The 27,036-nt window shown below is 37.8% G+C and overlaps 1 long non-coding RNA gene across 3 annotated transcripts in view; it reads right to left on the bottom strand.

Annotated features, from left to right (window-relative positions):
• Positions 1-2,228: 2,228 nt before the first annotated feature.
• Positions 2,229-27,036, bottom strand: part of LOC101440145 (uncharacterized) — a 67,639-nt gene continuing 42,831 nt past the window's right edge. For 2 of the 3 annotated variants that reach the window (XR_188325.3, XR_009181320.2), the window contains 2 exons: positions 13,279-13,380; positions 2,229-10,817 (listed from right to left, as the gene is read on the bottom strand). This is a non-coding gene — a long non-coding RNA (uncharacterized lncRNA). The remainder of the gene's footprint in view (positions 10,818-13,278; positions 13,381-27,036) is intronic. The other variant, XR_009181321.2, reaches the window with a different exon arrangement.

Genomic DNA, 27,036 nt, shown 5'->3' on the forward strand with positions numbered 1-27,036 from the left:
CATCTGCTATTTTGCAGAACTGATTTGAAAATTATTTACTTTGGTTCAGCCTTAGAACATCATTTTTAACTTTTCTTTTTAAAATTCGTATTATTCATTATGTACCTGTTCAATTTTGTTTTGTATCTCCAGATGGACTATTAGATCAATGACTATCTTATCCCTGTTGAAGCAGTGCATAAAGAGAGTTGAAATGTGTGTGTGCAGTGGTGACAAGATGAAGATTTCCTATCCTCATTTGTGCCTAGGATGAAAGCTGAATGTATTAGATTTTGTTTGCTGATTTTGGTCCACAGTTAAAAACCACGAATATGGCATTTTCTTCTTTTTTATTTTGAAAGGCACTTACTTTCAGTAGTAAATAATGCATGTTTCTAGATAATCATGCAAATATCCACTTTGACAGGCTTTAATAATGAGTTCCCAAAGAACCCTGGAATTGAAATTATTCATTTTCTTAGAAAAGGCATTAGACTAGATGGTATATGGACCAAATTATTAAGGGCAAAAATGAGTAGGTTGGACAAGTAGGTCTCCATGATCTTTCAGTTCTTACATTTTTTGATTCTTAAACTGTTTCAAACCTCTCGTTTTTCTCTTAGGTGATTTTCCCCCCTTGAGGTATGGGAAGGGCCAATGACAGTTCCCTGATGGGATTCATTCTTCTGGGCTTCTCAGACCACCCTCACCTAGAAGCTGTGCTCTTTGTATTATCCCTTTCTTCTATCTCCTGACTCTTGTGGGAAACTTCGCCATCATCATCATCTCACAGCTGGATCATACTCTCATCACCCCTATGTACTTTTTCCTAAGTAACCTCTCCTTCCTGGACCTCTGCTTCACCACTAGCCTTGCCCCTCAGACCTTAGTTAACCTGAGAGGACCAGAGAAGACCAGAGAAGACCATCACTTATGGAGGTTGTGTGGTTCAGCTCTACACATCTCCAGCCCTGGGCTCTGCATCCTTTTGGCTGTGATGGCCTTCAATCACTATGTTGCTGTCTGCAAACCCTTACACTATGTAGTGATCATGAGCACACAGCTATGTCAGCAGCTAACATCCATCTCTTGGATGAGTGGTTTGGCCATTTCTTTGATCCATGCTACCTTCACCTTGCAGTTGCCTCTCTTTGGCAACCACAGGTTGGGCCATTTTATTTGTGAAGTACCAGTTCCCCTCAAATTGGCATGTGTGGACACTGCCATTAATGAATTGGTGCTTTTTGTCATTAGTATCCTGTTCATCCTAATCCCTCCTGCACTTATCCATAATCTTCTATGGCTTCATAACCCAAGCTGTTCTGAAGATCAAGTCAGTGGAGGCAAGACATAAAGCCTGTAACTCCTGCTCTTCCCACCTCATTGTGGTGATCATTTTTATGGCACAATCATCTATCTACATGTATCTCCAGCCAAGTGACAGTTATACCCAGGACTGAGGCAAACTTATCTCCCTTTTCTACACCATGGTGACTTCCACCTTAAATCCCATCATCTACACTCTAAGGAAGAGTGATGTGAAGGAGGCTCTGAAGAAACTTCTCAGGAAAACTATGTTCCCTCTGGATGTGATATGCAAGGAAGTGGTTACAAGTCATGTGGTTTTATCCAACTTTTATTTAGAAAAACTCATAGTTCTAAATTTCACACAAATTGAATTAGTGCTCCCTTATTTTATCTCATAAGGGCTCTCTTATGTGTAAATAGGTAAATTGTATATATGTTTACATAAGTCAGTATTTGAGACATAGAAAAGAGAGCTCTTCATGGATATAAGCAATGATCCTTGTCAGCTACCTTTTATTTCTGCCTATTTTCCAATCATTAAAAAAAATTAAATAGTTGCCAACTGCTTGCCTAGATCATGTTTTTGTTTTTCTTTAATTTCATTGAATTCTTCATTTTTTCCTCAGTTTTCTGCCAAACAAACATATTTACTTGTAAAATCTCCCATTAAAACTTCATGCTACAGAAGAAGAAATTTCTATATATTACCTTAACTACAGGGGAAAAATATCTGCTCATAGTTCAAATTTATTGATCAGTAGTATATCATATTAACTATTATTTCCCTTAACCCATTTATCATTAAGAATTCCTTCCAAGAAGGAATAAGAGAAACAAAATATACCAAACACAATATTTTACATAACTCAGTGAATGTATCTGATTGTGTGGTCTGCAAGTCATTGCCAGTGCATGGAAGATACAAGCATTTTAAGAGAAAAAATAATGAAATAATTTTATTCTGTCATTTAATACGTCAGGTATATAAAAGCAATTGCAATTTAAAAACAACACTATGTTCTTAATAATGAGTATTGTTTAAGGATACTAAAGAAATAGTGTTTGTTTCAGCCAAATATATAAAAAGCATCTCGGTAAATCAAGAATATACTACAGAAAAGATGAGCTGGCTTCTGATTTTTTATTTTATTTTTTGCAAGTGAACACACAGACCCCACTTCATAGATACAGTGTCAATCTGTGTTGGCTGCAGTAAGAATTCTGTAAATATGTGTCTGGGTGACATTATAGTTGGAAAAGATCATGGTGCACTCAGAAATATAAAATAAACAACTAAAGACAAATATTATTGTACTGAGAATTTAGTCTTTGTTCCTAGCATGTTCTGTCTTATAAAAGAGTGTGATGAGTTATTGAAACTTTTCCTGTGTTCTTGTGTAATTTACAACAAAGCAATAACTTTGCTCATAAATTAATTAAGGCTTTTCTGTTATCAATATAGGCATGAACTAATGTGTATAATATGTTTTAGGTTGAAATTTATTGATTTTATTGTTGGATGGAGAGAATAAAACATTGCTATAGCAAAAATGAGAACATCACACTATTAATATAAAGCCCATAAAATCAGCTGTGAAAGAAATAAGTACAAGCAACACATAACTTGCTTTATCAAAAGACAGGGTTGAACTTTTTCACATTATCAATAGCTTATAATACAGAAGAACATTAACTACATAATTGGTTGATGCAAGATAATTCACTTTTACATTATTCAAAAGCAATGATGCCCAGAGAAAAAGTCAACACCAGGCTTACAAATGGCATTAATGAGAGACATACTCAATTAACTTGGATTTTCTTTCTGTGGAAAAGTCATGTTACGTATTATTTTATGTTATTTGTTGTTTATGTTAAAGATGATGTTGTGTTTAACACAGCAAAGATAAGAATTGTTGCCTTGAGATGAGAAGTAAAAGATTACAAGTCATACAAGTTTTGTGTTGCATGGAAATAGGATTAGATATAAATTGAAAAGATTTGAACCTTAATACTTTATTTCATTCTGACTAATGAACACAGAATTTGGGCTTTCACAACTATAATTCACTAATCTGTACCAGAAATAATGAATATAGTGAATCTAGTAGATTATATTAAATGAGAATCATAGAATATTTATTTTTAGAGGACTCATGTGAAGGTACAATGTATTCAAGGCATTGCTTGAAAGCACTGAGGTTTCTTTCTGCCCATGTCTATGTACTCAGGTGTCTTAATTCAGTGATATTTCATTAGATATTTAATTTAATATCAGGTAGATATTATTACCCCAGAGTTGAAAATTCACAAGTTTTGGTGAGGATATAAGTTTTTATTAAGAAGATCAAATTGTGGTACAAACAGTTTCCTTACCATGATGAGAATAAAATCTGCTATATAAATCATAATACTTTTCACTAAATGGGTTGAAATTGTGACACAATATTTGATCACTCTATAAATAGCATTTAAACAGATATATTTTTGGCACACTACAGAACATGAATGACCACAATGAAATTGGTTGTCCAAGATCTTCTAATAGAATATTCAAACTTCAAGAATATGAATTTGAAATTTTAATGCATTAGACTGCAAACAAAATTCTTCACTGGGATATCTCTCCATATTTTTAGGTTCTGACCTAGAAATAATCAGAATTCTGTGAAAAATAATCATTAATAATTACTTCCATGTCCAAAAATATATAAATTTAAGTGATAATTTTCTAATTTAATAATAAAAAAATACAGGGTAATTAGCTTAAACTGTTTTTCATTAAGCAAATCATAGAAACTGTGAAGAAATGATATCATGCTTGCGATTATTTATTTTTTTAGTCTTTTTTATGATACATAGATCACACAAAATGTTCCATTAAAAAATATGAGGTTCCCATATACCCCACCTCCCACCCACTCCCACTCATCCCACATCAACAAGCTCTTTCATTAGTGTGGCACATTCATTGCATTTGATGAATACATTTTGGAGCACTGCTACACCACATGGATTAATACATTCAGTGGGTTATGGCAGGATATATAATATCCTGCATCTGTTCAGGCAATATCATTCAGCATAATTCCAAGTTCTGAAAATTTCCCCATATCACACCCCTTCTTCCCTCTCCCTGTCCCCAGCAACTCCAGTGGCCACTGTCTCCACATCAATGATACAACTTCTTCCATTGTTAGAGTCACAATAATTCTATAGTAGAATACCAGTAAGTCCACTCTAATCCATATTGTATTCCTCCAACCTGCAGACCCTGGGATAGTGATGTCAAGTCCACCTCTAAATCAAGAGGGGGGTTAGATCTCACATGGCTGATGGATGCGATTCTCCTGCTTGCAGTTGGAGATTCTCTCAGTTCCCTGGTGTGATGGTTGACCATCCTCACCTCCCTGTAAGTTGACAAGGGTAAGTCAACAAACCAGAGAGTAGATGTTGCAACTCTGCTGAGGCTCAGGTCCCAGCTGGCACATGGACAGTAAAAGACTCAAGTCTCCTGAGCATACACTAACCCCAGCACCAACCACAGGTGGAGTAAGTGTGACAGAAGAGGCATGTGTAGAGCAGTCATATCTGAGTCCAACTACATCAAAATCAGGAACACAAATTCCAAAGTAGGGCCCACTGGTAAGGCACTGAACACCAGGGCCATCTGCCATGATCAAGGACTTGTATGTCTTTGTAGCCCTCAGGAGCACCACTACGTGGAATTGTATCTCCTTCAGCTGTCTCTGGGATCCTGCTGAGATGTGCATAAGCATGACCCCACTGATGACCTCCTGACTCATTTTGAAGTCTCTTAATCATATAAACTCATTTGTCTTTACCATTTCCCCCTTTTATTCAAGGTCATTTTCTAGTTGCATCACCAGCTTGTGCTTGAATGTAATCCCTCAGCAGCAGGAAAGCTCATCCCTGGGAGTAATGTCCCATGCTGGGGAAAGGTAATGCATTTACATGCTGAGTATGGCTTAGAGAGTGGCCACATTTGAGCAACATGGAGGCTTGCAGGAGGTAACTCTTAGGCACCCTGCAGCTCTAGGCCAAGTTGTAATTTCAAGCACACAGGGTCATAAGCAGAGTCATGAGTATCAAGGGCACATCATTGGACAATCCTTCCTCACTCGTCTTTGCCCTTGCACTTGGGGGATTGTGGCAGAACTCCCGAAGATGGGAACTCAGAACTTCCTCAATTGTGTGTAACTCTACCAATTATGACAACACCCAAAGAACATATGAACATACCTATACCCTATATGCATGCCCTGGAGAATTCCCTCCCATCCATGCATCCCCCATCAGTGACACCCCACATCAGTGCTCCTCCCCTGCCATTGCTGAACCCCTCTGTGATTCAAAACTTCTTCAAAAATGAAGTCTAATATATTGCCGAATTCAATTAGTGGGAAAATGAGATAGTAATCATAAGTTTAAAGATTAGAAATAGAATACATAATAATTTAGAAAAACTAAAATAAAGTAAAAAATAAATTGGGGTGTTAAAAGATGAAAAATATCATAAAACTTTTTTTGACATTTTGCATTTCATCATTGTAATGGGTGTTGCCCTGTATGTGTAGTGGCAAGGCAGTCTCTTCCATTTCTTCCTCAGCATCTACATCCTTTCTTTAAAAAAAAAATTTGTGTCTTCACAAAAGTTTTAGGTCATAGTAAAGTCACATATAGAATATAGAGGACTCCTGTATACCCACATCAAACTCTATTCCCCTTTCCCCAGCAACAATCTTTTTACATGTGGATGTTACATTTTCTACAACTGATGTACAGATATTGAAACATAGCTACTAACCATGGTTCCATTATGATTGACATTACAGTTTACATTTTAGACTCTATGCTTTCATACATTTTTGGTGGAATTTAACATGGCCTGTATCCATCATTGCATGATATTGTGGAACACTTCAATTACACCCAAGTTACACCGTCTTCCATCTATTCTATTCCTCTCTGCCCTCCCCTTGGGGATCACAGTGACAACCAAGCTACAATGCTTGAAGGACAAAATTCATAGATACTTGCAACAATACTGAGGGGTTGACAAACTAGTCTGTCCTCCACCATTGGGAGCCACCCATGCTCTCGAAAGACACTCTCCAATCTGTTTGAGAAGATCAAGCCTCCCGAGGATGGTCATACATCTTTCTGCTCATTTATGGGTCTCCACCCACTGACATAACACGCTATGACAAGATGAGCACTCACAGTCTCTCTAGAAGTCTGTCCCAGGTGCATGCTGTACCAGATGACCCCCATCAAACACCTCAAACTAGTAACCCTTCCTTATTATATTTTGTAAAGAGTTATCTCAACATTATAGTTTCAGCTACATGCCTGACAATCTCCTGCGTTCACCTGCTCCCCCTGCAACTGCTCCCCACCGCCACTTCCATGGACAATCTGACCCATTCTCACAACTCTAGCCTCCCTCAAGTCTGCAAAGCCAAACCCAATAGTATCCCTATTATCCTGTCTTAATCCTTCACTGCACAACTGCTTATCTCCACTTTATCATAGATTTCACCTGTGTAGACATCAGCTCACAACCTTCCTCTCAACCCTCTATTTCCTGTAAGCCAATCTTCCAGTCTCTAGACCTCTGAGACAGCTTGATTTGCTTAATTCATATCAGAGGGGTCATGTAGTATCTGTTCTTCAATGTCTGGTTTGCTTCACTCAATATAATGTCCTCAAGATTAATACATGATATCCCATGTGTTAGTACTGTATTCCTTCTCACAGCGGAGTAGTATTCCATTGTGTGCATATACCACATTTTGTTTATCCATTTATCTGTTGATGGGCATTTGGGTTGATTCCAATTTTGGGCAAAAGTGAATGCTGCTGTGAACATTAGTATGCATATATTGGTTTGTGTCCTTGTTCTCAGTTCTTCTGGGTATATACCCAGCAGTAGAATTGCTGGGTCATATGGCCAATCTACAGCTAGATTTTTAAGGAAATGCCAAACTGTCCTCCACAATGGCTGGATCTTTCGACATTCCTACCAACAGTGGATGAGGGTTTCCATTCCTCCACATCCTTTCCAACACTTGTAGTCCTCTGTTTTTTTAGTAGCTGCCAGTCTAATGGGTGTAAGATCATTTCTCATTGTAGTTTTCATTTGTATTTCCCTAATAGCTAATGATGTTGAGCATATTTTCATTTGCTTTTTACCCACTTGTATTTCTTCTTTGGAGAAGCAACTGTTCAAATATCTTGCCCAATTTTTAAAGGGTTTTTTTGTCTTTTAACTTTTGAGATATTTGATTTCTTTATATATGGTGGGTATTAGGCTCCTATCAGATGTATAGTTACCAAATATTTTCTCCTATTGAGTAGGCTGTCTTTTCACTTTCTTGATAAAATCCTTTTAGGTGCAAAAAGCTTTAATTTTGAGGAATTCCCTATTATCTATTTTTTTCTTTCATAGTCATTTCTTATTACAAGGTCCTGTACAAACTTCCCTATATTATCTTCCAAGGTCTTTAAGGTCTTGGCTCTTTAATTTAGATCTTTAATCCATCTTGAGTTGTTTTTTTATAAGGTGTGAGATGGTATTCCTCTCTCATTTTTTGCATATGGATATTCAGTTCTCCAAGAACCATTTTTTTGAAGAGGCCATTTTCTCCCAGTTCAGTGGGCTTTGCAGCCTAGTTGAGTATCAGATGACTATATATGTGAGGAGCTATATCAGAATTCTCAGTTTGGTTCTATTGGTCAATATGTCTATCCTTGTACCAATGCCATGCTGTTTTGAACACTATAGCTCTGTAGTATGTTTTCAAGTCAGGTAATGTGATTCTTCCAATATAATTTTTCTTTTTCAATATGTCTTTGGCTATTTGGGGCCTCTTTCCATTCCAAATAAATTTCATAGTTTTTCTAGTTCATTAAAAAATGCTCTGTTGATTTTTATTGGGATTGCATTAAATCTGTAGATCAGTTTGGGTATGACAGACATCTTGATATTTCTTCTTCCTACCCATGAACAGTGAATCTTCTTCCATTTACTTAAGTATCCTTTGATTTTCTAAATTGTCATTGTTAGTGTATGGTTTTTCAAAGTATCCTCTTATGATACTCTTTATTTCTGTGGGGTCAGTGGTGAAATCACCTTTCTCATTTCTATTGTGTATTTGCATGTTCTTTCTTTTTTTCTTTGTTATTCTACCTAAGAGTTTGTCAATTCTATTGATCTTTGCAAAGAACCAGCTCTTTGTGCTTGTTTTCTTTGTTCTAGTGTTTTCTTATTTTCTATTTCATTTAGTTCTGCTCTGATCTTTGTTATTTTTTTATACTTCCTTCAGGGTTAGTGTGTTGCTGTTTTTTACTAATTCCTTCAACTGTGTAGTTAGGTCTTTGATTTTAGTTCTTTTTTTCTTCTTTGATGTATGAATTTATGGCTATGAATTTCCCTGTCGGTACAGCTTTTGTTGTATCCCATAAGTTTTGATATGTTGTGTTGTCATTTTCATTAGTTACAAGCAGTTACTGATTTCTTTTGAGATTTCCTCCTTGACCCACAGTTTGTCTAAGGGTGTGTTGTTTAACTTCCATATCTCTTTTTCTAATGTTGTTCTCTGGCCCTTGCAGATTTCCAGCTTTATTCAATTGTGGTGAGAGAAATTATTTTGTATGATTTCAATCACTCTGAATTCATTGAAATTTTCTCTGTGGCCTAACATGTGGTCTATCTTGGAGAATGATCCATGTGCATTTGAGAAGAATATATATCCTGCTGCATTTGGGTGCAGTGTTCTGTATATGTCTATTAGGTCCAGAACCTCTAATATAGTATTCAAAGTCTTTGTTTCTTTATTGATTCTCTGTTGTGATGTTCTGTCTAATGGTGATAATGCTGTATTGAAGTACTCCACTATAATTGTAGAGGCATCTATTCCTCCACTTAGATTTTCTAGTTTTTGCCTAATGATTTTTGAGGAAAACTGGTTAGGTGCACAAATGTTTATGATTGTTCTTTCTTATTGAAAGATTACCCCTTTTACTAATATGTACTGTTCATCTTTGTCTCTCACAATAATTTTGCATTTAAAGTCTATTTTGTCAGATATTAGTATAGCTACTCCTGCCTTTTTTTGGTTATTGTTTGCTTGTAAGATTGTTTTCCAGGCATTCACTTTCAACCTCCTTGAATCCCTAGGTCTAAGGTGGATTTCTTATAGATAGCTTATAGCTGGGTCATATTTCTTTATCCATTCTGCCAATCTGTGTCTCTTGACAGGTGAGTTTAATCCATTAACATTCAGTGTTATTACTCTCTAGGAATTACTTACATTAGCCATATTTTCTTTAGATTTGTGTATGTCATATGTTGTTTTTATTTCTCTTTTTGTCTTTTTAGTTGTTCTTACACTCTCCTCCAAGCTGTCTCTCTTGTTTTTTTCTTTCAATCTGCAGAAATCCCTTTAATGTTTCTTCAAGGGCAAGTTTCTTATTGGCATACCCTCTCAGTGTCTGTTTATCTGTGAATATTTTGAACTCTCCATCTTTTTTGAATGCCAGCTTTGCTGGATAGAGTATTCTTAGATGGAATTTTTTTTTTCTTTTAATACCTTGACTGTGCCATACCACTGCCTTCTTGCCTCCATGGTTTCAGATGAGAAATCAGCACTTAATCTTATTGAGTTCCTTTGTATGTGATGGCTCTCTTTTCCCTTGCTGCTTTCAGTATTTTCTGTTTGTCTTGAACATTGGATAATTTGACAACTATATGTCTTGGGGTAGGCCTGTTGGAATTTATCCTGTTAGGGGTGCATGTCACTTCTTGGACATGTATATCCATCTCCCTCAATAGGTTTGGGAAGTTTTCAGCCATTATTTCCTCCAACATCCCTTCTGTCCCCTTTCTCTTCTCTTCTCCTTCTGGGATGCCTATAATGCATACATTTGTGTGTTTTGCATTATTATTCAGACCTCTAAGTCCCTGCTAGATTTTTTCTATCTTTTTATCTATTAGTTCTACTATCTGCTTGATTTTAGATGTAGTGATTTTCACATCACTAATTCTTTCCTCTGCCTGTTCAAATCTGTTATTATTTGCTGCTTTATTTTTGATTCCTTGGATTGTGCCATTCATCATCATCATATCCATTATATTTTTAGGTATGTTAACAATTTCTTCAGTATGCTCTCCAAGTGTTTCCTTAATATCTTTAATCTCTTCCTTCACGTCATTAAGTTGGTCCACGATATTTGTTTGGCAAGCTTTGATTAATTGCCCAATGTTATGCACCTCTTCCTGGTTTTTAGTTTGTTCATTGGATTGGGACATGTCTTCCTGATTATTGATATGGTTTGTACTTTTTTGTTGCTGTCTGGTCATCATTTTATCTTGACGGATTTGTTTAATTGATTAGCTTCTCCCTCTAGTCTCAGGTTTTATTTAGGTGCTGTTTTTGTGTATATGTTAAGTGTTCTCTTTGACACTTTGATCTTCTTGTCTCTTTCTTTGCTGTTGTATAAGTTCCCTTGAAGAAAAAAGATTAGGGCCAGGGAAAACAAAAACGGTAAGAAAAGAAAAGGTATAATAGTAGTATTGACAGTAAATGTTAGCAGAAGAACCATGTAATTCCTAGGAGTATTAATATTAAACTTATTTAAGCAGTGTAGATTTGTAGGAATAAAAAAGTGGAGTACCTACAATGAAATGGGAACTGAAAATGGAGAAGAATATAGTATGAATTAAAAGACCAGCATGATGAAGAGAGAGGGAAAGAAAAAAGAAAGGACAATAATAGAAAGAACTAATAATAGATAGAAAACAAAATTTAAGTGTTAGAAATAAAAAACCAGAAAAAGTGGGGCTAAGCAAAGAGAGGTGGTGTGTAAGAGCAATAATAGAAGGTGGAAGATAGAAAGATGTAGGAAGGAAAAGGGATAGTGTTGGTAGCCAAAATCAGTACACACAAAAAACAGGACATCACAGAAGTGGAAACAGCAAACTGGAAACAAGTGGCAGTACCTAATTTTAAAAAGGGGGTAGAGGATAAAGAGGAAGGAAAGATCAGAAAACAAAAATATAGACAAACCCACAGTCAAGGAGTCAACCAAACATTAAGAAAATCCAGGCTTCCTTCTTAAGTCCCTGTGGATCTTGTCAGGCTAATGGTGTTTATCAATCAATTATCCTGCACCTTTCTTGCTGCAGATTTTGAAGTGAATTTTAGTGAGTAAACTAAGTTAGATTATGTAGCAGAAGTAATCTTTTAATTTTTTTAGATAAAATAAGAGACCCAAGGGAAGCTAATACAAGGATAATGTCTATGTTTTCCCTGTCCTAAAGTATCAGCTAGATGTTTAATATCCCAGCGGGTCACTACTCTCAGAGGAGCTGGGAATTGAACTAGAGACCTTGCACATTCAATACTGAAACTCCTCCACTAATCTAACTTTCTTTCTGGGTTGATTTGGTCTTCAAAAGTATCCCTTTCCCTCAGGGTAGGATTGACTCTTTGCAATTGGATAAACTGTTGATTAGGAGTCTGTCCCCCCTCCTTTTCTTTTTCTAACTGCTTTCTCTCCCAAAGCAGCCTAAAGGCTGTATGTGAGTTCCTTATTGAAATTCAAATGGGACCCTGGTGGATTAACTCACCACAGAAAATAATGACTCTCAGTCTTTTTGAGAGAGGGAAACCACACCTTGCCAGGAACCCTAAATATGCTCTTGGAAGCCTTTTAAGCACTTTCTAATGTCCCCCTCCCTTTGGTGTATTGCATAGGACTAGTTGATTGCCTGGGTCCACCTTCTCCTAGACCAATTTTCCCTATCCCAAGGTGTGTAGGTAAATCTGGCTGCCTCAGATTTACTTCCCTCCCTTCCTGGTTTCTCAAGCCAGCTTGTATGCTCCTCAAAGCTCAAAAACGGGGGTCCAGACCATTGAAACCACACTTGTGGAAACCCTCTCCACCCTTCACCAGAACCCTCTCACTCTCAGAATTTGTCACCTCCTACTGCACTACCAGCAAGATTTAGGAACTCTGTGGCTTCCTGACCTGAGGGAGGGACTCACTTGATCCACAGCTCCAGTCCCAAGCACCAGAAACTCAGGGATTCAACCCAAGCAACCACTCTCCTTGTCACACACTCTCCAGATTGATGTCCTGAAGCCTCCTGCCCTGTGGGCTTCCAAGACAGTTCACTCAGGAAGGATCCTGTCCCCACTCAGCTGTTCCCTTGCAGGAGAGATGATATGGGTGCACTTATTCTGACACCATGTTAAGACCCATGCTTCCTATTATTATAAAACTATTACTTCAGTTTCACTATTGCATTTTTAAGATCATATATCAGAAGCATAGATCTTGATAAAGGATAGATGGAAGTGAACTTGGCCCAGTGATTAGGGCATCCGTCTACTACATGGGAGGTCTGCGGTTCAAACCCCGGGCCTCCTTGACCCGTGTGGAGCTGGCCCACATGCAGTGCTGATGCACACAAAGAGTGCTGTGCCACACAGGGGTGTCTCCTGTGTAGGGGAGCCCCACATGCAAGAAGTGCACCCCGTAAGGAGAGCCGCCCAGTGTGAAAGAAAGTTCAGCCTGCCCAGGAGTGGCACCACACACACAGAGAGCTGACACAAGATGATGCAACAAAAAGAAACACAGATTCCCATGCCATTGACAACAACAGAAGCAGACAAATAAGAACACTCAGCAAATGGACACAGAGAACAGACAACTGGGGAGGGGGAAGGGGAGAGAAATTTAAAAAAGGATAGAGGAAAAAATATGACACTGGAGGACTGGAAGAGAAGAAGGGAGAGTGGAAGTTCAGAGATTCTAGTTCCAGATAAGATGGAGTTGGAACATTCCATTCTCTTCCATTGAATGCATGTATAAAATCTGGACAGAATAGATTGGAATAGCTCTGTGAGGAGTTTGAACAGTAAATACAAGAGAAAGACTGAAGAAGATCAGAATTTGAAATACCATCAAACCTGTGGTGAGTTTATCATTTTTTCCTCATCATGTTCTCCTTTGTCTTGGTCCCTGATATGGGCTCAGTCATGGATGACCAAAAGTTCTGTAAATCTGAAATTATTCTAGAATTAGAAGTTTAAGAATTTCCATTTCCTAAAAGATCAAATAGAAGGTCATTTATTTATTGTTGCTGCTAAGCTCAAGTAAAATCCCAAGCACAAGAAGATTCTGAAAGATGGAAAGAAGAAGGAACACAAGTTAGGAACCTTAAGACCCAAGGACTGACACAGTTGTGAGTTCCCAAGGTTATCATTTTGCCTCATATACCCCAGACTTGGTTCTGGAAAAACTAGCAATCCAGAGGCATGAAGACAGAGACAAAAAGGGCTCCGACAAAAGCCTTCTCTCTTTAGCTAAAAGACCAGGAAAGAAGAGGTCTAACATAAAAGAAAACTTTAGACAAAATTTCTATTCAGGCATATACCAAAGAAAAATCCATGGCCCCACTCAGCTTCATGTCCTCCCATGGCCCACTGGGTGGAACTGGGGAGAGTGTAAAATTAAATGTGGATCATTGACCATGTGGTGCAGCAGTGCTCAGAGATATGTTCACTGAGTGCAGTGAGTGTCCCATGATGTTGGAGGTGGTTGTTGTGGAAGGAGTGGGGTGAGGGGGGTGGGGGGGTATATGGGGACCTCAGATTTTTTTAATGTAACATTAAATAATAAAGACAAAAAAAACACATCGTAAGATAAAAGAAAAAAAAACTTGGATTTCCACCCCATTCAGGATACAGTGTGACACACCAATTCCCCCATTAAGGAATGTCACAGTAGGCCAGTAGAATGCAAGAACTTTCAGTCTTAACTGGTAGAAACAAGTCCTTGTCTAGCACCACAGCAGTGTCAGTGGAGACATGTGGGGCATCTTGACTTTCACTCCCATTTGATTTTAATGTGGTGCCCCTCCCGGTCCTTGCTGGGGTAGTCTCAGAGGAGGCCTACTGAGAGTCAGGACTTTTACCTTAGTACAATGGTAACAAAGCTACTGCCTATGGTGTTAATGGAAACTATGTGAGAAACAGAAACAAGACACTGCTGCCCATGTCATTCCAATTTGTATTAGAAGAATCCTCCTAGGGAGATTGTAATCCCACTTCTGCCCAACAGTAATGAGGAACTCCTCCTCAACCCCTATGTATCAACAGAGGTGAGGTAGGGAACTAGGAAATCCTCCCGTACATGACTCAGGGAGGTGTCTCCCCTCCTTACTCTGCCAGGAGCAATTCAGTATGGGGCAACTAAAAAAGAATTAAATAAGATCCAAAGTTTCATAACAGAGTTGCCAAAATTTCCAGTTTTTGGGTCTTCCAGGAAAATGGTGTATTAGAGAGACACAAGACTCATTTCTCTCAGAAAAATAACTAGAGGACAAGCAGAAATGGCCAGGAAAAAAATGTTCCTGTGTTAGGACACCAGGGGAAGGCTGGGCAACACCCAGAAGGCAGAGGGGAAAAAAGAAAGAATAATAATCTGAATTTAAAACAATCAAAGTGTATCATGCCCAGAAGAAGAGGCCAGTTTACACACATAATCAATACCTTCTGTTTTGGAATTCATAAATAATCTCAAACTACCACTAAGGGTGACATAAATGTTAAAATTGTCTTACAAGAACTTTAAAGCAATTGTCATAAAATGATTCAGCAAAATCCATGAGTGTACTTGAATAAAAAAGAAAACTTCAGCAAAGAAATAGATAATATTAAGAAGAACCAGATAAAAACTACAGATTACAAATGTAATAAGTTTAAAATGAAACACTCAGGGGATGGGTGCAAAGCAAGATGGAGAGGATAGAAGAATAAGTTAACTTTAAGAAAGAACAATAGGACTGCTCCCCATGCAAAATGCAGAGAGAAAATAAATTTAAAAAAAACAACAACAGAGCCTCAAGGGCCTCTGGGACTATAACCAAAATCTAACATCTGTGTCATGTCAGTTGTTGAAGGAAAAGAGAAAAAGGGTAGGGCTGAGAAGTTATTGTGAGAAATAATGGCTGAAAAAATTACCAATTTGACTAGAGACATAAATCTAATGATTTACGAAGTGGATTTCACTCCACATAAGATAAAGCCCAAAATAAATCTACATCAAGTCATAGTCAAACATCTGAAAATTAAGGACAATGAAAAGGAAAACAAGAAGAGTGGAACTACACCTTATCTACATGGAACTTGTTGAAATGATTCAATTTTTCATAAAAAGTATTATGGAAGTCAGAAGGAAGTGGTAAAATATTTTTTCAGGTGCTGAAAGAACTGTCAATCCAGATTTTTCCATACAATGAAAATGTATTTCAGGAATGAAGGTGAGAAATAAACATTCTCAGCTGAAGAAAAACTAAGAAAATTTTTGCACAGCAGATTGACCCTGAATTAATGGGAAAAGGACATCTCTCAATAGTAAAGAAATTATGAAAAAAGGAATCTTGGACCATCAGATAGGTTGAATAAAAATAGAAAACAAGAAAATGTGGGTATATATAGTAGATTTTCCTTCTCTTGAGTTTTCTAAATTATACTTGACAGCTGAGGCAAAAATCATAACAGTGATGTGGTTTCCAATGTATGTAACAGAAATCTGTAAGATTATGATATAAATGAGAGAAAAAGGAAGTAAAAGGAGAAAAAATTTTGAGACCACTCAAGCTGATAAAATGATGTAATATAGACTGTGATATCATATGTATGTGTGAAATAATAGCCAAGACAATCTATAGAAATGCTATAAAAATGTTATGCTGCAAAACAATGTAAAATAAAGTGGATTTCTAGAAATAAATCCAGTAACTAAAGGAAAAGAGAAAAAATAGACAAGCAAAGGGAAAGTAACATAGACTAACAGACTTAAACCATAACATACCAAGAATTACATTAAATATAAGTGGCCTATATATATATATACTAATCAAAAGACAGATATTGACAGAGTGGGTAAAACAACCATGACTCAACTTCATGTTCTTTATAAGAAACTCACTTCAAATACAACAGTATAGAAAAGTTAAAAAAGGATGGAGAAGATATACCATGTAAACATTAATAAAATAGGAAGCAGAGTTGGCTATATTAATATATAAGTAGACTCAAAGAAAATTACCAATTATAGAGGGGGATAATGTATAATTATGAAAGGGTAATCCATCAAGGATTAATAGCAATTCTACCTGTACATGCTCTAAAGAAGAGAGCTTCAAGAAATGAAAAGAAAAATCTTATAGAACTGAAAGGAGAAATATACAAATCTACACTTAATTTGTAGATTTGAGTTGTAGAGGAGTTGAAAAAACAAGACAGAAAATAAATATCATACCATCTATGTGTGGCATCTCATTGACATTTGTATAAAACTATCCAACAGCAGCAGAATGCAATTTTTTCAAGTTCCTAGTATATGTGTACCAAGTTAGATTATAATCAGAGCCAGAAAACAAACATCAAGAAATCTGTAAGAATTGAAATCATACAGTATGTTATTTGATAAGGGAACCTAACTAAAAATCAATAACATAGAGATAGCATAAATATGACTTAAGGGACATAATTAGGTTAAGGGAAATAAAAACAGATTGAATTGAAAGAAAATTAAAACATATATTTTGTGGCACATGGATATAGCAGTGTTGAGAGGGAAATATCTAGAAGTAAATACTTTCATTAGAAATAGCCATGTATACCAATAATCTAAGCTCCCACCTCAAGAAAATAAAAAAGAGTAAAACCCAGAGCAAGAAGTAAGTAATAAGATAAAGTCTGAAACCAAAGAAATTGAAAAGAGGAAGACAATAGATAATATCAATGACATAAAAAAGCCCACTAGGTCTATGAGGTCCTCAAAAATTGCTATACTTCTAACAAAAGCAATGAGCACAAAATGGGAGAAGATAAAAATAAGCATTATCCAGAATGAAATAGGATACAAATACCTGTGCTTCAGATATCAAATAATTAATATTGGAATAGTATCCACAATTCTATCCATATGCATTCAACAAATTAAATGAAATGGACAATAATGAATAAAACATACCCAAAAACTACCACAATATACCTCATGAAAAATAAATAATTTGAATTCATCTATATCTATTAAACCAGTCCAAAACTCCCCAGAAAGGAAACTCCAGCTTCATTGATTTTGCTGGAGAATTCCACCAAAACCAGACAAGACAGTACAAAAATTTAAAACTACAAACAAATATTCATCAAGAATACAGCCACACAAATCCTTAAATATATAATGAAATATAACTAGGTAGAATAGACAAAGAATTACACATCACCACCAAGTGAGATTTATTTCCAGGATGCAAGGCTGGTTCAACATTTAGAGGTAAAGCAAGGTAATCCACCATATTATTAGGACTAAAAAAGAACAATCACATTATAATATCAACTGAGTCAGAAAAGCATTTAACACAAAGCATACAAATCAGAAAGGAGAAACAGTATTCCAGTTTTCAGATAGTTTTTTTTTTAAGATTTTAAATGTTAAGTTTTAATATACAGTTTCATAAAGCCCTGAGATGACTTTTTGCATTTAAAAAACATCTGTTTATGTAGTTATTTACATTGATAGAACTTCTTTTTTTTTTACATATGTATTTTTTTATTGACTTTGTAATAATATTACATTAAAAATATATATGTGAGGTCCCATTCAACCCCACCCCCCCACCCCCCCTTTCCCCCCCCCAACAACACTCGTTCCCATCATCATGACACATCCATTGGATTTGGTAAGTACATCTTTGGGCACCTCTGCACCTCATAGACAATGGTTCACATCATGGCCCATACTCAGATAGTATGAGGTAGAAAATCCCAAGGTACCTACAAAATCTAATAAGTGAGTCCAGCCAGGTTGCAGATGTTGATATAAACAAAATATATTAATTATACTTCTATATACAGGCAGTTAATATGTGAAATACATTATGAAAATATAATATTATTTACTATCAGTCACAAAGGAAATATTTATGGGCAATTCTAACTAAACTTGTACAGGATTTGTATGCAGAAAACCACAAAACACTATGAAAATAATCTAAAAAGATATGAATAGAGAAATGTACCATGTTCATGGATGGTAAATGCAAATAAACTAAAATGTTATCTTAAACTTCCAAGTATGCTTTGATGAATATTGTAGACTGGTTATCCTAAATACTAAGAACATATTGTCTCACAGTTTTGAAGGCTAGATCCAAAATCAAGGTATTAGTAGGCCATGATTTTTTCAAAATCTATAGCTTTCTGTCAGAGGCCTCCTGGCAATCCATGATTCTGTCTCTGCATCTATCAGGTATTGATCTATATCCTCCCATCTCCTTCTCACTCCTACCTCTGTGTCTATATTTCTTTTGCTAATAAGAACTCCAGTAATGTTTGATTAAAGCCCACTCTCACTCAACTTGGCCTCATTGTGTTAGTATCTCTGAGGATCTAATTTACAAATGAGTTCACATACATAGGACTTGAACATACCTTTGTAGCGGGGTCTAATTCAATCCATAACAGATGTCATTTTCTCCCAGATTGACACATAAGTTTAACTATAAAAAGATTTTTATATATATACACAAAATTTATATTGAAATGTAAGAAAATCAGAGTAGCTGAAACAATTTTGAAAAATAAAAGTAAAACAAGATTGCTTCCTTTTCTCCAATTCAAAATTTATTAAATAGTTACAGTAATCAAGACTGTGTGGGAGGTGGGGCAAGATGGCATCAAAATAAGAGCACCCATGTCATCACTCCTGCAAAAAAATGACTGAGTGAGGACAAAATCCTGTCTGAGTGAGCTGTTTTGGTAGCCCACAAGTAGAAGGTTGCTGGACATTGATCTGGAGAGGGCATGAAAAGAAGGGTCAAGGTAAACTCAAGGTAAAACCATGAGTTTCTGCCCCTCCTCCAGGGCAAGAAGCCATGGCTTTCCCCAAACCTCACTGGTCACACAACTGGAGAAGAAAAACTCCAGAAGTGGGCAGGTTCCGGTGAAGGATGGAGAGGGTTCTTAAGAGTGTGGGTTCAATTGTCTGGACCCCCCTTTTTGTGCTTTGAGTAGCATACCAGCTGGCTTGAGGAGAAACCAGGAAGAGAGGAGAGGTAAATCTGCAGAGGCAGTCCCTGATTTACCTAACCTCTGTGGGTTAAATCTGTGAGAAGGTGAAGCCAGGCAATTAACTAATCCTGTGCATCACACCTTAGAAAAGGGAACAGGAGGAAGTGCTTGGTAGGCTTCCAAGAACATATTTAGGGCCCCAGCAATGTGTGGGTGCTCTCTCTCAAAGAGACTGAGAGTCATTATTTTCCATGGTGATTTGGTTCACCATGATCCCTTTTGATTTTCAGAGGGAAGCTCTCACATGGGCTTTCTGCTGCTCTGGGAGAGATGGAAAGGAGAAAGGGAGAAAGGGGGAAGGGCAGATTCCTAATCACTTTATTCAATTGCAAAGAGTCTATCCTGCTCCGGGAAGGGGACTGTTTTTTGAGGAGCAGGTTGATCCTGAAGGAGGGTGTGGCTCAGTGGAGGAGTTTCAGCCTTGCTTGACTGTGCAAGGTCTCTGGTTCAGTTCCCAGTTCCTTTTACAGTAGTGACCCACTGGGATATTAGCTGATTCTTTAAGACAAGGAAAAAAATAGATAATATCCTTGTATTAGCTTCCTTTGGATCTCTTATTTTCCCTAAATAAGAGCCTAAGAGGGAAGTCTGTGTGTGTGAGTGTGTGTGTGTGTGTGTGTGTGTTTTATTGTTTGGTGACTCCTTGCTTGAGAGCTTGTATTTTGTTGTGTTTTGTTTTTTTCTTGTTACCTTGTCTTTCCTTCCTCTGTATCCCAACACCCTTTTTTCTCTTTTTTCCTTTTTTCAATTAGGTTCTTCCAACTTGTTTATTGTTAGCTGCACTTCCCCATCTTCAACCTCCTCTTTTCTGTGTGTCCTGATTTTGGCTACCAAAGCTATCTCTTTTCCTTTCTACATCTTTCTAAATTCCACCTTCTGCTGCTGTCTTACATTCCCTTTCTTTATTTAACCCCCTATTTTTCTGGCTTTTATTTCTAACACTTCTATTCTGTTTTCTATCTTTTATTAAGTATCTTATTGTCTTTTCTTTTCTCTTTCCTGCTCTCCTGACCATGCTAGCCTTTTAATTCATACTATATTATTCTGCATATTCACTTTCCCATTTCATTGTAGATACTCCACTTTCTTATTCCTATAACTATACACTGCTTACATGAGTTTATTATTCTCCTAGGTCTTACATCATTCTTCTGTTAACACTTGCTACCACTACTGCTATTATACTTTTTTTCCTTACCTCTTTTGTTTTCCCTGGCCCTAATCTTTTTCCTACAATGAAACTTAGATGACAACAAGGTAATAAAATAAGAACAAAGTGTCAAGGAGAAAAATTAACACATGCACAAAAACAGCACCTAAAAACCCAAGACTAGAGGGAGAAGCTAATCCACTGAATGATCCCACCAAGATAAAATGATGACCAGACAGCAACAACAAAGTACAAATCAAACCAATAACCAGGAAGACATGGCCCAGTCCAATGAACAAATTAAAAACCAAGAAGAGGAGCACAACATCAAAAAAGTAATCAAAGCTCCCAATCAAATATTAAAGACCAACTTAATGAAGTGAAGGAAGAGAATAAGAATATTAAGAAAACACATGGAGAGCATACTGAGAAAATTCTAAGCATACACAAAAAGATAACAGATATGATGGTGATGAATGGCACCATTCAGGAAATCAAAAATGCACTCTAAGCAAATAACAACAGATTTGAAGTAGAGGAAAGAATTAGTGATGTGGAAGACAGTACATCTGAAATTAAACAGATTGTAGAACTCATAGAAAGATAGAAAAAGTCCGGCAGTGACTTAGGGATTCATATGAAAACACAAAATGCACAAGCATATGCATTACAGGCATCCCAAAAGGAGAAGAGAAGGGAACGGGGACAGAATCAGAAGGGGTGTTGGAGAAATAATGGCTGAAACCTTCTCAACCCTACTGAAGTAGATGGATGTATATGTCCAGGAAGCATAGTACACCCCAAACAGTATAAATTCTAACAGACATACACCAAGACATATACTTGTCAAGTTATCCAATGCTCAAGACAAAGAGAAAATACTGAAGGCAGCAGGAGAAAACAGAACCACCACGTACAAGGGAAGCTAAATAAGGTTAAGTGCTGATTTCTCATATGAATCCATGGATGCAAGAAGGCAGTGGTATGACATAGTCAAGGTATTAAAAGAAAAAACATTTCCATCCAAGAATATTCTATCCAGCAAAGATAGCATTCATTCAAAATGATGGAGACTTCAAAATACTTACAAATAAACAGAAACTAAGAGAGTAGGCTAATAATAAACCTGCCCTTCAAGAAATACTAAAGGGAGTTCTGCAGGAGGAAAGAAAAAAAGAGAGACAGAGTTGGAGGAGAGTGTAAGAACAACCAAAAAGACAAAAAGAAATAAAAACAACATATGACATGCACAAATCCAAAGAAAATATGGCTAATGTAAGTAATTCGCTGAATGTTAATGGATTATACTCACCTAGAGACACAGATTGGCAGAATGGATAAGGAAATATGACCTGTAGTAGTTTGATATGGTTATGAATTCCAAAAATAGATATTGGACCATGTTAGTAATCTGATCTGTACCTGGGCATGATTAAGTTATGATTAAGGCTTTGGGTCCCACCATTAGGGTGGTAAGTCCCCACCCCTGATGGGTGCACCAGCAGTTGAAGAGGGTGGATGTTCTCACCCAATGTCTGGAAGAGTTTTGCTGCCTGACAGTACAGAGAGGGTGAAGCACATTTCCCAAGGATTATGGTGGTTAAGGTCAGCACCCAACAGGTCTGAGAGGGGTGGACCTGTCCCCCATGGATTAGGGAAGGCTGGGTGGTCAACTCATTGCTCTGAGAGGGTTTAGCATATATACCAAAGTTTAGGGAAGGCCAGGTGGCCAAGTTATTGCTCTGAGTGGGTTGAGTCTGTATACTAAAGGTTAGGGGGAAAGTTATCTTCATTCCACTGTACTACAAGGGTTAAGACTCCAACCCAAAGATTGAGTCAGGTGTGGAAATCACCCCAACATTCTTGGAGGGTGAGGCCAGGAGCTTGGTCGACACCCAGATGCTTGATGAGGGTGGAACCAAGAAAATGACCATTAGGTAAACATGTGAAAAGGATGGTTCCCATAGGCATCAAGGAGAAGAAACCATCATCTTAAGGATGATTCTCAGATGGAAATCAAATGGAGGATGCCCTGCAGGTTTATTGAACTGTAGAGGACCCGTGACTCATGTTTCCCTACCAATTTTTTCCTTATTGTAATGAAAATGTTTATCCTTTGTCTATCCATTTGTGTCTTGGAAATAAATTGTTTTGTAAGTTTCAGAGGGCTATAGCAGACAGGACTTTGCCCCAAGACAAACGGAATTTCTTTAAATTGATTGTGATGGGAAGCAGACTTGGCCCAATGGATAGGGCATCTGCCTACCACATGGGAGGTCTGTGGTTCAAACACTGGGCCTCCTTGACCCAGGTGGAGCTGGCCCATGCACAGCACTGATGTGTGCAAGGAGTGCCATTTCACACGGGGTGTCCCCCATGTAGGGAAGCTCCATGTGCAAGGAGTGTGCCCTGTAAGGAAAGCCACTCAGCACAAAAGAAAGTGCAGCCTGCCCAAGAATGGTGCCACACACACGGAGAGCTGACACAACAAGATGATCCAACAAGGTGGCGCGAAGCAAGATGGTGGCTGAGTGAGCTTGCCTTGCGGTCTCTCCTGGGAAGAGGCAGCTGGGCACCATTGGGGGTTCTCTGGGACCAGGCTTTTTCAGGATTTTTGCAGGGCAGGAAGTGTCTGGACATCAATTTGGTGGGAAGGTAACGGAGAGGATTGGTCTATAAAATATAATTTGGGGTTCTATTGCACGGAGGTGAGACCTGCACACGGGTTGCTCCCTCCTTGGGGGGGGTGGAGCCACAGAACCGGCGCTGCAGCCACGCCTTTTGGAGGCTCTGCGGTGCTGGGGAATTCGTGAGTCCTGGGCGGGCTATTGGGGGGTTGATGGGACGGGATGCCTTTGTGGACCGATTTGGGGAGACAGACGGTGTTTTGTTGTGAAGCAGGGAATTTTTGATTGGGGACACAAGTAATAGCACTTCCGCCTGGAGCCCCACCCCCACAAGTCCGGCTGCCAATCTGCAGCAGAATTAGATTGCTGGCAATAAAGGGACGTAATTGGGAGGTTGTTATAGGGTGCGGCGAGGGAGAGGGACACATCTGGAAGCCGATTGGGGAATATTTTGCAAAGCTTGGGAACCCCGGTTTTGGACTCTGTTGTCGGTGTTTCCAGCTAAAGCCCCAAACACAGGCTTGGCTTCTGATCTGTGTCATTAAATTGGCTGCAGTGTAGAGGCACCCTCAGGTGGCCATTCTGGGGGATCACAGGGAGCTGTCCAGAAGCTGAATTGATGATATATCCACATAAATAGACCCTAGTGAGTAAATGAATTGCAGGGTTCAGACATAACATAGAGTTTGCGGATCTGACTTCGCCCATAGGGCTGGCACCCAGCTGCGGGGATCCCTGAGAGCTGTGTTACACTGCGGTGCTCCTAGGCTCCCTGTTGACCAGATTTGAGGTTGCCAGGTCTGAGTCCCCTAAACTCTGGTGGCCCACACCCCAGAGACTCATACCTCTTGAGTCTTCAATATCTCAGACTTTCCATCCCTGAATCCATCATGCCCTGAGGTCCATCTGAGGTCCCTGAATGCCCTAGCCTTCAACGTTTGCATTGTTTCTTTTTCATTTCATTTTGTTTTGTTTTTATTTTCATTTTATCTTATTTTTACTATTTTTAATGTCCTGATTGCTCATAGTGCATTATCCCCTAGTCTTTTCTCCCAGCGTATCCCCCAAAGTCTTTTTTTTTTCCAGTTATATAGGGGTTTGTTTTGTTGTTGTAGTTGGTGTTGCAATTGTGGATCATGTATTTTTTTTTTCTTTCCCCTACCTGTTTCCCACCCTTTACCCACCCCCTTTTTCTTTCTTCCTTTCTTTTCTTCTTTCTTTTTTTCTTTCTGCTTTTTCTCTCTCTCTTCTCTCTCATTTTTTCTTATTTTATTTTAACTTAATTATACAATAGGTGCTACAGGGAACACCTCACATTTGCTGGGTTTTCTCATCCTCCACTGCGTCATTTCTGTGTGAACTGATTTAGGCTACCTACACTATCCTCTTTCCCCTACATCTTGACATCCACCATCATCTACTGTCTCTCCTATATTCCACCTCCCTTTCTATGATCCAGAAAGTGTCTAACTCTTAATTTCTAATACCTTTGTTTGGTTTTCTGTCTGTTATCCACTCTTGAAACTACTACCTTTCTTTTCTCTTTCCCTCTCTCACGAAAATACTAGCTTTTTAATTCATACCATATTCCTCCCATATTCAGTCGACTGCCTCATTATAGGTACTATACCTACTGTTATAACTCTACACAACTTGCATGAATCTAATATCCATCCTCCCAGATCTCATATTGTTGCTCTGTTAACATTTATCACCAATACTACTTTACACTTTTTCCTTGCTTACACAATTGCCTTTCCCCAGCACTAATACTTTCCTTTAAAGTGAACTCAACCAGCAATAAGAAATTAGAATAAGAAGAAAAAAGTGACAAAGAAAAGATATAACACTTACACAAAAACAACAGCTAATTAATCCCCAAGACTAGACAAAGAAGCTAAGGAACTGATTAAACCCATCAAGATAAAATGATGACCAGACAGCAACAAAAATCTACAAACCAAACCAGTAATCAGGAAAATATGACTGAATCCAATCAACAAACTAAAAATCAGGAAGGGGAGCAGAACTTCGCACAAGAAATGAAAGATCTCAGAACATTTATCACCAACAAATTTCATGAAGTAAAGGAAGAGGTTAACAACATGAAGACAACACTTGGAGGGGAAATTGCAGACATACGCAAAAAGATAACACATATGATGTGAATGAACACCACAGTTCAAGAAATCAAAAATACACTTGCAGCAAATATCAGCAGACTAGAAGAGGCAGAGCAGAGAATTAATGCTGTGGAAGACAGTACATCAGAAATCAAACAGATAGTAGAATTGGTCGATAAAAAGGTAGAAAAAATCCAGCTAGGACTTAGGGACCTGAATGATAATGCAAAACGCTCAAACATATGTATTATAGGCATTCCAGAAGGAGAAGAGAAGGAAAAGGGGACAGAAGGAGTGTTGCAGGAAATAATGGCTGAAAACTTCCCAAATCTACTGAAAGAGACAGACGTACATATCCAAGAAGCACAGCGCACTCCACTGGTCATAAACCCCAACAGGCCCACCCCAAGACATATACTTGTGAAATTATCCAATGCTCAAGATGAAGAGAAAATTCTAAAAGCAGCAAGAGAAAAGAAAACCATCACATACAAGGGAAGCTCCATAAGATTAAATGTTGACTTCACATCTGAAATCATGAAGGCAAGAAGGCAGTGGTATGATACGGTCAAGGTACTAAAAGAAAAAAATTTCCAACCAAGAATACTCTATCCAGCTAAACTAGCATTCAAAAATGATGGAGAGTTCAAAATATTAGCAGATAAACAGAAACTGAAAGAGTATGCCAACAAGAAACCTCCCCTTCAAGAAATTCTAAAGGGAGTTCTACAGGAACAAAGGAAAAAACAGGACAGGCAGAGTTGGAGGAGAGTGTAAGAGCAACAAAAAAGACAAAAATAGAAGGGAAAAAAATACAAACAAAATATGATAAACACAAATCCAATCAAAGTATGGCTAACACAAATAATTCCATGAAAGTAATAACACTGAATGTCAATGGATTAAACTCACCTATCAAAAGATTCAGACGGGGACATTGGATAAGGAAATATGACCCATCTATATGCTGTCTACAAGAGACACATCTTAGACCCAGAGACTCATGGAGGTTGAAAGTGAATGGCTGGAAAAGAATCATACAAGCAAACAATAACCAAAAAAAGGCAGGAGTAGCTATATTATTATCAGACAAAATAGACTTTAAATGCAAAACAATTGTAAGAGACAAAGAAGGATACTACATTTTAGTGAAAGGGACAATCTGTCAAGAAGATCGAACAATCATAAATATGCTCCTAACAAGGGTGCCTCTAAATACGTGAGGCAAATGCTGGAAAAACTGAGTGAAACAATAGATGCGTCTACAATTATAGTGGGGGATTTTAATATACCACTATCAACTCTGGACAGAATATCTCAAAAGAGAATCACTAAAGAAAAAAAACATTTGAACAGTATATTAGAGGAGCTAGATCTAATAGACATATATAGATCATTACACCCAAACACAGCAGGATATACATTTTTCTCAAGCGCACATGGATCATTCTCCAAGACAGACCATATACTAGGCCACAAAGAAAGGCTTAATGAATTCAGAAAGATCGAAATCATACAAAACAATATCTGTGACCACAGTGGAGTGAAGCTGGTAATTTGCAAGGGACAGAGGCCCATATTTCACACCACAATTTGGAAATTAAACAGCACACTCTTAGAAAAACAGTGGGTCAAAGAGGAAATCTCAAAAGAAATCAATGACTACCTTGAAACAA

Source organism: Dasypus novemcinctus, chromosome 17, assembly GCF_030445035.2.
Source record: "Dasypus novemcinctus isolate mDasNov1 chromosome 17, mDasNov1.1.hap2, whole genome shotgun sequence".
NCBI classification, from domain to species: Eukaryota; Metazoa; Chordata; class Mammalia; order Cingulata; family Dasypodidae; genus Dasypus; species Dasypus novemcinctus.